The sequence below is a fragment of the Myotis yumanensis genome, unplaced genomic scaffold (assembly GCF_028538775.1).
Source record: "Myotis yumanensis isolate MYYU_CA2020_CCGP unplaced genomic scaffold, mMyoYum1.0.hap1 SCAF_3, whole genome shotgun sequence".
NCBI lineage: Eukaryota > Metazoa > Chordata > Mammalia > Chiroptera > Vespertilionidae > Myotis > Myotis yumanensis.
Genome location: NW_027223754.1, coordinates 93142616 through 93154713, shown reverse-complemented (window position 1 = coordinate 93154713; position 12098 = coordinate 93142616). Strand labels below are relative to the sequence as shown.

At 42.2% G+C, this 12098-nt stretch overlaps 1 protein-coding gene across 1 annotated transcript in view; it reads right to left on the bottom strand.

Moving 5' to 3' along the window:
* The window catches only part of SUCLA2 (succinate-CoA ligase ADP-forming subunit beta), a 65402-nt gene that overhangs the window by 15143 nt on the left and 38161 nt on the right, over nucleotides 1-12098 (bottom strand). The window lies entirely within an intron of this gene.

Genomic DNA, 12098 nt, shown 5'->3' with positions numbered 1-12098 from the left:
TCTTCATTTTAAGGGAAAAACACATTTTGTTACTTTATTGAAAGTATTTCAATTTATGTTCACTTTTAATTCAAACTGTTTCTTGAAAAAGAGAATTTGGGAATTGAATCTGAAGTGCTACCTGTTACTGGGTCTATATCTCTCCTAGGCAACAGATAAAGAAGGGGGGTAGGGGAAATCCCTGAAATACATTTAAATATTTTAAAAATTACCAATTAACTATTGATGCTCCTAGCTAAACCCTTCACTTGGGCCCTAGATTCCATTCCCTCTCACGCATTCAACGACATTGTTTCAGCAATTGTTTTTCCTACATTATAAATCCTCCCCTTTTCTATTGGCTAAATCAAACTGACTTGCAAAAAATGCTGTTCTTTCCTCCAACTTAATAAAAAGTACTTTAACCGTTATATTCCCCTTACTCTTCTCTTTCTATACAGCAAAACTCACGGAGAGAGTTCTCTGTGTAAACCAGGGATCAGGAAACTGGCTAAGGGCCAGATTCAGCCTATGCCTATTTTTTATGTCCTGTGAACTAATAATGGGTTTTACATTTTTAATAGGTTGGGAAGAATAAAGGGGAAAGGACAAAGGAAGAAGAACAAGAAGAAAAGCAGCAGCAACTGTGACCATATGTGCCCCACAAAGCCCAAACTTTTAACTCCCAATCCCTGTGATTAAATTCATTGTACCAAATTTTTCTTCTGCCTTCCTTTCTTTAATCCACTCTAATCAGGCTTTAGCCTACAGTGCTCTACAACAAGGCTCAAATGTAGTTCACCTCTCAAACTTCATCTTTCAGTACTCTACCACATTCTTTGCTCCAATCCAACTAACTATAACATTCTCCTTGCAGTTCTTGAACAGAGGCTGAAAAAACTGAGCAGTTTTAGCTGCTGCCCAACACAAGAGACAATTTGGAGTCTAGCTAAGTTAACTACTAATATAAAAAATCAACATTCTTTTAGAGGAAGATAACAGAATCCAAAATCTCTACACCATAACTCCAAAAATGTCCAATATACCATGAAAAATTATTACATTTGTGAAGAAACAGGAAAATGTGACTAAGAGTAAAGAGAAAAAGCAATCAAGAGTACCCAACCCAAGATGACACAGATTTGGAATTATCAGAGGGCTACGAAACAGTTATTTTAAAAATATGTAAGGATTTAAAGGAAAATATGATCATGATAAAGCACCAGATAAGTAATCTCAGCAGAAAATAAAACTATAAAAAGGAACTAATTAGAAAATCTAAAAAGGTATTGGTTTTTAAATACCACAATATCTGAAATGAAAAATTTATGGGTGGGCTTAACAAATTGGAGACAGGTCAGATCCTGAAGTCATCCAATCTGAAAATGATTAAAAACTCCACTTCAATGACTTATTGGATAATATAAAGTCATCTAACAATATGTGAAATTAGAAGGAGACGGGGAGGAGAATGTAGCAGAAAAAATTATTTGGAGAGATAAAAAACCATATGTGTCAAGCCAGATTTCTATACCCAGTGAAAATATACTTAAAAATATAAAATTAAGATATTTTCAGACAAATGGAGGCAAAATTCATAACTAGCAGACCACATCAAGAGAAAATGCTAAAGGGAGTTCCTCGGGCTCAAGGAATGTAACATGTGGAATTAGAATCTAGAGCAGTGGTCTCAACAAGGCAGTTTGTCCCACTGGGGACATGTGGCAATATCTAGGGGCATTTTTGATTGTCACAACTAATGGTCACTAATTGGCATCTGAGTCTACAATGCACAGGACAGACTTCTCCCATCCTTACCATCCCAATGATCTGGCCCCAAAATGACAACAGTGACAACGTTAAGAAACCATGGTCTACAGAAAGGAAAATAATACCATAAATATATGTCTATATGAGCAATGTTGGCTAAAAGAATTTCAAATATGGAAAGGGAAAGAACTAGAATGAATTTTGTGGTATTGGAGTGAAATTAGAGGTACCAGTATAAATTCAGAGATTTTAAAAGATAGGCATAGATAAAAATATAGGTGTATTTTTATGTATGTATACACACACACTCTATCACGTTCTCTTTTCTTTTCTTTTTTTAAAATATATTTTTATTGATTTCAGAGAGAAAGGGAGAGGGAGAGAGAGCTAGAAATATCAATGATGAGAGAGAATCATTGATCAGCTGCCGCCTGCATGCCCCCTACTGGGAATCAAGCCTGCAACCCGGACATGTGCCCTGACCGGGAATCAAACCATGACTTCCTGGTACATAGGTTGGCACTCAACCACTGAGCTACATACACCACCTGAGCACACGTGCTCTCGCTCGCTCGCTCTCTCTCTCCCCCCCCTTCTAGGCTGTGCACTGAAAAGGTTTGGAAAACAACAGCATCAAGCACAGATAGAATGCATATCTTGGTTTCAAAATACCACTTTCCATTAAAGGAACCAGGGTCCCTTGGTGCAAAAGCTAACTGCAGAATTGTAAGAAAGTAAAAGATAATAATCCTGGAATATCCTGTTGCACAAAAAGTAAAGAAGGGCTCAAAGAACATGGAAAACTTATGGTCATGCAAAACTGACATATAAATGTTCATAATCGCTTTATTAGTAAGAGCAAAAATATTGAAAACACCCAAAATACCTTCAAAGGGTTAGTGGTTGAATGAATTCTGGTACATCCAAACTATGGAATACAACTCAGCAGTAAAATGGATGAACTATTGGTACATGCAACAACATGGGCAGACTTCAAAGACAATCTACACTAATAAAAGAGAAACATGCAAATAGGTGTCACTCCGCTACCCTTCCCATTGGCTAATCAGCATATCCTTATGCAAATTAACTGTCAGCCAAGATGGCGGCCGGCAGCCATGCACTGAAGCGAACAGGGAGGCTTGCTTGCTCCAGTGACTGCGGACTCCAACGTTTTCCGCCTGACTTGCCGGCCTCTCAGCTGAAACTCTAAGCAACTATGTACTATGTTGCAAATAAAGAAGCTAAACAAAACCCCAGAAACCGGCTTTCAGTCAGCCGTGCTTCAGCCAGCTGGACCACAACATTGTATCAAACACAGAAGGTAAAGGCCAGAAACCTGATTTCAGCAGTGAGGCCTCAGAGCTAAAGCTGGCCCAGAATAGAAAAAAAAGAAAAGAAAAAAAGGAGCAGTTGGGAGCTTCAGTCACCCGCCAACCTGTAAACAGCCCTCAGCCCCTCACCCAGACTGGCCAGGCACCCCAGTGGGGACCCCCACCCTGATCCAGGACACCCTTCAGGGTAAACCAGCTGGCCCCCACCCATGCACCAGGCCTCTATTCTATATAGTAAAAGGGTAATATGCCTCTCGGCACCAGGATCAGCGTGACAGGGGGCAGTGCCCAAACCCCCTGATCGCCCTGCGGCTCTGTGTGTGACAGGGGGTGGGGCCACAACCTCCCTATCTGCCCTGCTCTGTTCGTGACAGGGGAAGGCGCCCCAACCCCCTCATCAGCCCTGCTCTGTGCCTGATAGGGGGGAGCTCCCCAATCCCCTGATCGCCCTGGGGCTCTGTGTTTGACAGGGTGCGGCGCCCCCGCCCCCCCCACGGGCCCTGTTCTGTGACAGGGTAGAGCCATAACCTCTCCATTGGCCCTGCCCTGAGTGTGACACTGGCGGCGCCCCAACCCCCTGATCGGCCCTGTTCTATGGGTGATAGAGGGTGGCGCCCCAACCCCCCTCCACGGGCCTTGCTCTGTGTGTGACAGGGTAGAGCCATAACCTCCCCATTGGCCCTGCCCTGAGTGTGACAGGGTGCAGCGCCCCAACCCCCTGATCCGCCCTGCTGTGTGTGTGACAGGGAGCGGTGCCCCAACTCTCCTGTCGGCCCTACTCTGTGAGTGACAGGGGGGAGCTCCTCAACCCCCTGATCGGCCCTGCTCTGTGCATGACAGGGGGGAGCTCCTCAACCCCCTGATGGGCCCTGCTCTTTGCATGACAGGGGGGAGCTCCCCAAGCCCCTGATCGGCCCTGCTCTGTGCATGAGAGTACAGAGCCCCAATCCCCCTGATGGGCCCTGCTCTGTGAGTGACAGGGAGCAGCGCCCCAACCCCCTGATTGGCCCTGCTCTGTGAGTGACAGGGGGCAGCGCCCCAACCCCCTGATTGGCCCTGCTCTGTGAGTGACAGGGTGCAGTGCCCCAACCCCGATTGGCCCTGCTCTGTCGGGAAAGTGCCCCAACCCCCTGATCGGCCCTGCTCTGTGCGTGACAGGGGGTGGCGCCGCAACCTCCCCATCAACCCTGCCTTGAGTGTGACAGGGAGCGGTGCCCCAACCCCCCAATCGGCCCTACCCTGAGCATGACTGAGGGTGGCATCGCAACCTCCCGATCCGCCCCGCTCTGTGCATGATGGGGCGGTGACCCAACTCCCCAATCGGCCCTGCTCTGAGCCTGACCAGGGGCTGCACCTAGGGATTGGGCGTGCCCTCTGCCACCCGGGAGCAGGCCTAAGCCAGCAGGTCGTTATCTCCCGAGGGGTCCCAGACTGCGAGAGGGCACAGGCCCGGCTGCGCGCCCCCGCCCCCCGAGTGCACAAATTTTTGTGCACCAGGCCTCTAGTTTGTTTAATAAAAAGGTGGTTCTCAAAATATTACAGAGTATAATTCCATTTATATAACATTTTCAAAATAACAAAATGATGGAAACAGACTAGTGGTTTCCAGGGCACAGGACAGGGTAGGGAAGAATTGTGTGAAGGATGTGAATAAAAAGAACTACATGAGAAGTGGTAATGAAACAGGTCTGTATCTCGACTGTGCTGGTGGTTACACAAATCTATGTGTGGGATAAAATTAAATGTATACATACACATATCTATACACACACACGGACACACAGATGATTGAATGTTTTTAAAAAACGGTGAAAAATGTCCCCTCTTGGGCTTGCCGCTGAACCTCCTGGAGCCCGTTGACCACCTGGTAGAATTCAAACAATGTGGGGCCAGGTGAGGGCACCCGAGCAGGAGAAACAGATCAAGAGTTATGGGCTGCACCTGCTGCAATACCACATGTCCAGGCCTCCATGGAAAGGTGGTCCAGTTTGAAAGGGAATAAATTGGACCCTGGCCAGTGTGGCTCAGGTTAGAGCATCATCCCATGCACCAAAGGGTCCCGGGTTTGATTTCCCGTCAGGGCACATACTCATGTTGCAGGTTCCATTATGATTTCTACATTAACTTATGAATTAAAGTACTTTCTTTAAATTAAAAAAAACATGAATTTCTAGTTTTATTGCTTTGTGTGTAAAGACTATTAACTATGTTAGTAATTCTTAAATATTTGTTGAGACTTTCATTTGTGGTTCTGTATTTTATTTTTTTAATTGGTATTTGAAAAAAAATGCTTTTCTAAATGCATTTTCTAAATATACATACATATATATATATATATCTCCATTATGTTAAAAAATTTAATGTGCTGTTCAAAAAAAAATGAGGAACATATAGCAAAGGCATTAATCTTTACTAGTACTTTGGGGTAAAGACTCCTGAAGATTCACTCAGGAGCTAGTTGAAGATGATTCTCCAATGCAAATATACTTGGGGTGAAATCCTTAGGAAACAGAATTCTTAGGCCTGAATCCTCCCCCTCCCCCCAATAACAGTCAGTAGAAAGAGCCACGGACAATGCTTGCAAGGGTGAGTGCAGTATCAGTAAACAGGACCCATACGCAATTCATACTAGAGTGCCAAAATCATGGTTCTCAAAAGGGGAAAAATTTGAAAGAGACTACAGATTGATATATTAGTCATGTCCCAACCCTCAACCCCACAATCACAAACGCATCGATTTTAAGTTCACAGGTAATACAATCAGGACAAAATGGCATCCTGGTGAGACTAATATAGTCTACTCTCTTTCACTCAGCTTCCACTCAGTTTCTTCCATGACCTTTGATAAAACTAAGTACAAGGTTCTGGGACCATAATTGTGTTGGTATCATTGTTCCTGATGATGGGAATGGCTTGTACTTTTGTTTTTTACAAATTTGATAACTGAGGTGTTAATGATATGATACATTTGTATTATTAACTTTGCGTACCTCTTTAAAAGTGAGGCCCATACATGGAAAATTAAGGAAAACATAAACAAACGGGACTACAGCAAAATAAAAAGCTTCTGCACAGCAGAAGAAACCATCAACAAAATGAAAAGTGAGCCCACTGCATGGGAGAACATATTTGCCAATGTTACTTCTCATAAAGGGTTAATTTCCAAAATACATAAGGAACTCATACAACTTCACAAAAGAGAGACAAATAATTCAATTAAAAAAATGAGCAAAGGACCTAAATAGACATTTCTCCAAAGTGGACATACAGATGGCCAAGAGGCATATGAAAAAATGCTCAAAGTTACCAATCATCCGAGAGATGCAAATTAAAATGACAATGAGGTATCAACTCACACCTGTCAGAATGGCTACCATCAACAAATCAATAAATGACAAGTGCTGGCAAGGATGTGGAGAAAAGGGAACCTTAGTACACTGTTGGTGGAAATGTAGACTGGTGCAGCCACTGTGGAAAACAGTATGGAGTTTCCTCAAAAAATTAAAAATGGAACTGCTATTTGACACAGTGATCCCACTTTTAGGAATATACTCTAAGAAACCCAAAACACCAATTAGAAAGAATGTGCATAGCAGCACAATTTACAATAGCTAAGATCTGGAAACAGCCCAAGTGCCTATCAGTAGATGGGTGAATAAAAAAGCTGTGGTACATTTACATCATGGAATACTATGCAGAAGTAAAAAAGAAGGATCTGTTACCCTTTGAGACAGCATGGAGGGACCTGGAAAATATTATGTTAAGCGAAATAAGCCAGTCAGAGAAAGGTAAGTATAACATGATCTTACTTATATGTGTAATCTAATGAACAAAATAAACTGATGAACAAAATAGATCCAGAGACACAGAAGCATGGAACAAACTGACAAATCTCAGAGAGAAGGTGGGGGTGTGGGGAGAGATTAACTGGGGAACTTATATGCATATATGCATAGCCCACCAGACAACAGTGTGGTGAAGGCCTAGGAGGGATGGGTCTGGGGTGGAGGGGGGTCAATGGGAAAAAAAGAGAGGGGGGACATCTGTAACACTTTCAACAATAAAGATAAATTTTAAAAAATAAATAAAACTAGAAGACTTAGATGTATAAAGTTATAAATAACAAATCCAAAATATGTAACTTTCCACCTAAATAGAAGACAAACATGAAAATGACCTTCTTGCCAGAACCGGTTTAGCTCGGTGGATAGAGCGTCGGCCTGCGGACTCAAGGGTCCCAGGTTCGATTCCGGTCGGGGGCATGTACCTTGGTTGCGGGCGCATCCCCAGTGGGGGGCGTGCGGGAGGCAGCTGATTGATGTTTCTCTCTCATTGATGTTTCTGGCTCTCTGTCCCTCTCCCTTCCTCTCTGTAAAAAATCAATAAAATATATTTAAAAAAAAGAAAAAAAAAAAAAGAAAATGACCTTCTTTTAGAGATTCAAAAAAAAAAAAAAAAAAGTGAGGCCCATATAAGACCTGATATTCAAACAATATAACTTCTGAAACCATGAGGAAACTATACCCATTACTATGAGAAACAGTCCAAACTGCCATGGCTAAAATAATCCAGACTTTATCCAGAATTCATAACCTGTCTAGCTAATATTATAAAAATATTCAATAAATTTTAACACATTAATTTTTTGGACTCCTAACGCAGAAGAAAAATCTGACTTGGTACTTCAGTTCTCTAAGTCATTTGGACTTTATTACATTTGGGCTTTAAATTCCAGGTGTGTCTTTATGCAGAGTTTACTATTAGAGTATTTTATGGTGAAGAATCTATAGCATAACCAATGGACCCAGACAGTAGGGGGGTAAGGGCATGTGCTGGGGGGTGGGAGTGGCTGGGGAGGGGTCAATGGGGGAAAAAGGAGACTTATGTAATACTTTAAACAATAAAGAATTTAAATTTTAAAAAAGGAAAAAAATAAAATGTTTAATATTTTTAAACAATGAAAATGAATTAATATTTTACTAACATAGAAATTTAATAAAACTGTATTTGACATGTGCTTATTGTATAAGTGTGATAAGGCTATCTATCAAAAGAATATTCTACACGGAGGAGCAAGACCTTCCATCTCAAAAGCATCACATTAAAACAGCTCTTTTTTATTCAAGAAAAACAAAACAAAACAGGAAAGAATGAATTTATGGAATTGAGCAAAATACATTCTTAGAGCTAATATTAGCATATTATTTTAACCCATTTCAGAAACTTCTGAGGACAAACATCCAAACTACATACAGGTGTCCCCAGAATATCCAAAAGAACCGTAGTTGGGAACAGGATGGCAGCCTCAAAGTCAGAGCAGGACTACCCAGACAGCTAAACTCTCATACCTCAAAAGCTCCATGTCTACCTACCCTTGATAGGTCATAGGCTTGATGGTTAAACTCAATGGGTCAAGAAAACACTAAGGAGTGTTAGTGAGATCAAATCTTCACCACTAGCCATGAGTCCTGAGGCAACCACTTAATCGTTTGGTAACACATTTTCCTAACCTATAAAATAAGGATAGTAGTAGTACCTACCTCACTGAACTGTTATAAACATCAAATGACGTAAATGGGTTCATATCTGTAAAGTGCTTACAACAGTGCCTAACAAACATTATTTGCTAGGCCCGCTGCACAAAAATTCATGCACTCAGGGGAGAGGGGTCTCTCAGTCTGGCTTGTGCCCTCTTTCAGTCCAGGACCCCTCAGGGGATGTCCACCTGCCAGCTTAGGCCCACTCCCTGGGATATCGGGACTAAGCTGGCAGTCAGACATCCCTCTTGTAGCCCAGGAGCCCTTGGGGGATGTCCAACTGATGGACTAGCTGCAGTTAGACATCCTGAGTGCTGCGGAGGAGGTGGGAGAGGCTCCCGCCACCGCCGCTGCACTCGCAGCCATCAGCCTGGCTTGTGGCTGAGCAGAGCTCTCCCTGTGGGAGCGCACTGGTCATTCCCGGTAGTTCTGCTGTTAGGGTCAATTTGCATATTACCCTTTTATTATATAGGATGTTTTTGTTAAAAAGAGGGGAAAAATTCAAAACTATGTATTATGAAATAAGAAACTGAAAATAAACTGAACATGAGAGACAACCTGAAATGCAACAGAGACATTTTTAAAAGACTAAGGGAAAAAATACAACAATAGAATTAAAATCTACAAGTGAATAAAATCAGCAAATAGTCTCTGTATACCACAAATAAAAAGTAAGAAAAGCCCTAGCCGGTTTGACAAAATGGATGGAACGCCGGCCTTCGGATCAAAGGGTCCCAGGTTCGATTCTGGTCAAGGGCATATGCCCGGGTTGTGGGCTCAATCCCCAGTGTGGGGCATGCAAGAGGCAGCCAACCAATGATTCTCTCTCGTCATTGAATTTTCTACCTCTCTCCCCCTCTCCCTTTCTCTTTGAACTCAATAAAAAATATATTAAAAAAAAAAAGAAATACTTAGGAGTAAATTTAACCGAGGAGGTGAAAGACCTCTTCTCTGAAATCTATAAAACATTGAAGAAAAAAATTGAAGAGGACACAAATAAATGAAAGGATATACTGTGCTCATGGATAGAAAGGATTCACATTGCTAAAATGATCATAAAGCTCAAAGCAATTTACAGACTCAGTGTAATTCCATTCAAAATACCAATGTCATTCTTAGAACAGGAACAAATAATCCTAAAATTTATATGGAACCACAAAAGACCCGGAATAGCCACAGCAATCTTGAGAAATAAGAACAAAGTTGGAGGTATCACACTCACTGATCTCAAACTATACTACATAGCTGTATTAATCTAACTGTATATTACTGGCACAAAAACAGACAAATAGATCAATGGAACAGAACAGAGAACTCAGAAATAGATCCTCACTTATATGGTTAAATAATCTATAACAAAGGAGGCAAAAACATTTAATGGAATAACGACAGTGTCTTCAACAAGTGGTGTTGGTAGAACTGGACAGATAACTGCAAAAAAATAAAACTGGACCACTCTTTTACACCATATACGAAAATAAACTCAAAATGAGTTAAAGATTTAAAAGAAAGGCCTGAAAACAAAAAAACCTTAGAAGAAAATATAGAAAGTAAACTATCTGACATCAGTCTGAGTAATATCTTTCTAGACAATAGAAACAAAAGCACAAATAAACAAATGATTCTACATCAAACTAAAAAGCTCTGCATCGTGAAAAAAACCTTCAATAAAACAAAAAGGCAACCTACTGACTGGGAGAATATATGTGCAAATGATATTAACCAAGAAGGCAAGGGTGGAGAACGTCAGGCTCCCAGGCCTTATCATTTGGTCTGGTCCTGCTAAGGCATAAAGGGTGAGTTAATTAAATGTTTGACAAACAGAGCAGGCTAATTTTTAAGTTGATAATTTTGTATGGTCCTCGAATGATGTTATAAATATCCAATGGCCCTTGGCAAAAAAAATTCCCCATCCTTGCAGGGTTGATATCCAAAATATATAAAAATATTTTTATTTATTTCAGAGAGGAAGAGAGAGGGAGAAGGAGAGAGAAATAGAAACATCAATGATGAGAGAATCATTGATCAGCTGCCTTCTGCATGCCCCCTATCAGGGATCGAGCCCACAACCCGGGCATTTGCCCTTGGCAGGAAACAAACCTGGGATTCGTCAGTCTGCAGGCTGCTCTATCCACTGAGCCAAACCAGCTAGGGCCAAAATATATTTTTAAAAGTCATACAACTCAATAACAAAAAAAAATAAACAATCTAATCGAAAAATGAACAGAAGACATGAAAAGGCATTTCTCCAAAGAAGAGATACAGATGGCCAACAGACATATAAGATGTTCAACATCACTAATCATCAGGGATATACAAATCAAAACCATAACCAGATATCACCTCACACCAGTCTATTACAACGGCTATTACAAGAAAGTCCACAAATAGCATGTATTGGTGAGAATGTGGAGAAAAGAAAACTCTTATACATAGTTGGTAGGGCTGGAAATTGCAGCTCCTATGAAAAATAGTATGAAGATTCCTCAAAAAACTAAAAATAGATATAGCATACACTCTAGCAATTCCACTTCTGGGTATTTATCCAACGAAAATAAGAACACTAATTCAAAAACAGGCATTCCTATGTTTATTGCAGTATCTATATATATAAAAGCCCAGCAACTGGAACAGCAGAACGACCAGAATGACCAGAACAACTGGTGGCTATGATGTGTGCTGCGGCAGCCAACCAGCCTGATCTGGGCCCCAATACACCCCCCCCCCCCCCCCGCCGGCTCAGTGCTCAATCAACCCCCAACACCCTGATCGGGGGCAAGGCCAGCTGACCAACCACCTGAGGTCCCTCCACCCTGCTGGCCCGGCCCTATAGCCCCCATTGGGGCAGGCCAACCAGACCCCACCCATGCACAAATTCATGCACTGGGCCTCTAGTCCTATATAATAAAAGGCTAATATGCAAATCAACCAAATGGCCGAACGACCAGTCACCGTGACACACACTGACCACCAGGGGGCAGATGCTCAACGCAGGAGCTGCCCACTGGTGGTCAGTGTGCTCCCACAGAGGGAGCACTGCTCAGCCAGAAGCCGGGCTCACAGCTGGTGAGCACAGCAGCAGTGACGGGAGCCTCACTCGCCTCCACGTCAGCGCTAAGGATGTCTGACTGCCAGACATCCCCGAGGACTCCCGGACTGCGAGAGGGCGCAGGCTGGGCTGAGGGACCACCGAGTGCACAAATCTCATGCATCAGGCCTCTAGTTATTTACAATAGCCAAGATATGGAAGCAACCTAGGTGTCCATCAATAGATGGATAAAGATACACACACACACACACACACACACACACACACACATTGGACTATGATGCAGAAATAAAAAGAATGAAACCTTGCCATTTGCAACCACATGTATAAATCTAAAGGGTATTATGCTAAGTGAAGTAAGTCAAGCAGAGAAAGACGAATACCATAGGGATTCACTTATAGGTGGAATATGAGAAAAAACAACCTTGT